Genomic DNA, 2,601 nt, shown 5'->3' on the forward strand with positions numbered 1-2,601 from the left:
CCCCCCAACATGTGACAGGCAACGACGGGGAGGAAACAATGGAGGACGACTGGTGGCACAAAGTACCCCCCTCCAAGACATCTCATCTCTCTTTCTCTCTCTCTCTCTTTCTCTCTCTTAGATGTCTCTCTCTCTCTCTCCAGGGTTGGAAGTGACTTATCCTCTGTGTCCCTGCACACAGTTGTTTCCCCCAATAATAAACAACAAAAGTCAGAGAGACAAAAATCTGACCTCCAAACTGCCTGCAGCACTTCATGATAGACTCTACTGCCTCCACCCAAAGTGTTCACTGAATCACATAGAATGTCTTAAAAAAACACACAGATTAAAAAAATAAAGCTTAAAAACTTCACTTCATCCACAATTGTCGTCCTGGAAAAACAACAACAACAACATAACAACAACAACAACCAGTAACAACACAACAACAACAAACAACAACAACAACAAACAATAACAACAAACAACAACACACCAACAAACAACACACCAACAACAACAACAACCACAACAACAACACATGGGTCAGTATGATGAGAATAAATAGACCAGTGACCAAGGCACGGAGATACACAGACGAGGCTGATGGCATCATGGGACGCCAGGCAAAAACCTTGGCTACACACACACACACACACACACACATACACGTGCACACATACACACACACACACACATACCCACACACAAACACACATGTGAACATGTTATTAACTTACATTAAGCTGTAAATCCTAAACACATTATACACGAACATGCAAACACACGAACACACAAACACACATACACGTAAACACACGTACATGAAAACAAACACACGAACACAGGTACACACAAACACATATACATGAAACAAACACATGTATGAAAACAAACACACAAACACATGTACACACAAACACACGTACATGAAACAAACACAGGTACACACAAACACACGTACATGAAACAAACACAGGTACACACAAACACACGTACATGAAACAAACACAGGTACACACAAACACACGTACATGAAAAAAAGGCGAGAGCGCGGGACCAGACACCCCTCAGTTGGTGGACTCATGGAGTCACTGGTGCCATCTCATAGCTTGCTTCCTTGTCTGGCTTTTCACACAGAAATAAACTACTCATCTACCAAACATAGAAATCATCTCAAAAGATATGACAGATCTGATGAATTTTATCATGTAAGTTGAAACTGGGGAGGGTAACGATGCGGTGGGGGTGTGTGTGGATAAATGGATGATGGGAAATCAAATAAAAACCTGATTGTTTCAGGTACCATTTCATTACACTACATTAGACATAATTTATTTGCATACTTGAAGGAACAATAAAAGGGCACAAATCAGACACAATGTCTAGCTCTTTTCTTTCACGCTCATTAAAACAATTAGGTACAATTCTGCAGAACAAAAATATATTCTCTCAAAAACTGGCACGCTTTTTTGAGAAAAACAAACAGTGAAGAGATTGGCCACGGACTGTTGAGGCATCCAGATCTCTGGACCACAGCCACATTCTCGGACTGTTGAGGTATCGAGATCTCTGGACCACAGCCACATTCTCGGACTGTTGTGGTATCGAGAACTCTGGACCACAGCCACATTCACGGACTGTTGAGGTATCGAGATCTCTGGACCACAGCCACATTCACGGACTGTTGAGGTATCGAGATCTCTGGACCACAGCCACATTCTCTACACAACAAATACAAGAAATATTTCAAGTTTTACTCCAAGATGTTTCCTGCAGGGAAAGTCCCAGTGATCCTTTGACAGACGAGCATTTCCTCCAAGTTGCCCTGTCTGCCCTACTGCTGTCTTTGTACATGTCCCCAGGGAGACAGAGAATAAAATACAATCATATTTGGTGTCAGCACATCCGGTCAAGTCCACGGATAAACTGGGAGAACTTTCCACAGACCTCAGCATCCCCACGGGACCAACTCACAGGTCACAGGCACACTGACGACACTACAACAGACAGACAGACGGACCAACTCACAGGTCACAGACACATTGACGACACTACAACAGACAGACAGACGGACCAACTCACAGGTCACAGACACACTGACGACACTACAACAGACAGACGGACGGACCAACTCACAGGTCACAGACACACTGATGACACTACAACAGACAGACAGACGGACCAACTCACAGGTCACAAGCACACTGACGACACTACAACAAACAGACAAACTAAAGAGAAAAGACAAAGGTCCACAGATGACACAAAAGATTCTGTCACAGGGAACGAACGACAATCTCTGCACCAGCAACATCCACAGACATAGCGGATACATCCAGAGACATAGCGGATACATCCAGAGACATATGGATACACCCAAAGACATCCGGTGACATCCGTTGACCTTCACTTCTTCCTCTTTGACATGCTCGAGCCTGTCTCTGTGACCTGGCAACAAACAAACAACGGAATGTTCTAACCAACAAACAAACAAACAACGGAATGTTCTAACCAACAAACAAACAACGGAATGTTCTAACCAACAAACAAACAAACAACGGAATGTTCTAACCAACAAACAAACAACGGAATGTTCTAACCAACAAACAAACAAACAAC

General features: G+C 43.3%; 1 long non-coding RNA gene across 1 annotated transcript in view; it reads right to left on the bottom strand.

The window, feature by feature from the left end:
* Nucleotides 1–1,287: 1,287 nt before the first annotated feature.
* The window catches only part of LOC118479015, a 4,004-nt gene continuing 2,690 nt past the window's right edge, over nt 1,288–2,601 (bottom strand). Inside the window, exon 2 of the long non-coding RNA XR_004859423.1 lies at nt 1,288–2,430. This is a non-coding gene — a long non-coding RNA (uncharacterized LOC118479015). The remainder of the gene's footprint in view (nt 2,431–2,601) is intronic.

The sequence above is a fragment of the Aplysia californica genome, unplaced genomic scaffold (assembly GCF_000002075.1).
Source record: "Aplysia californica isolate F4 #8 unplaced genomic scaffold, AplCal3.0 scaffold01398, whole genome shotgun sequence".
Classification (NCBI taxonomy): Eukaryota; Metazoa; Mollusca; class Gastropoda; order Aplysiida; family Aplysiidae; genus Aplysia; species Aplysia californica.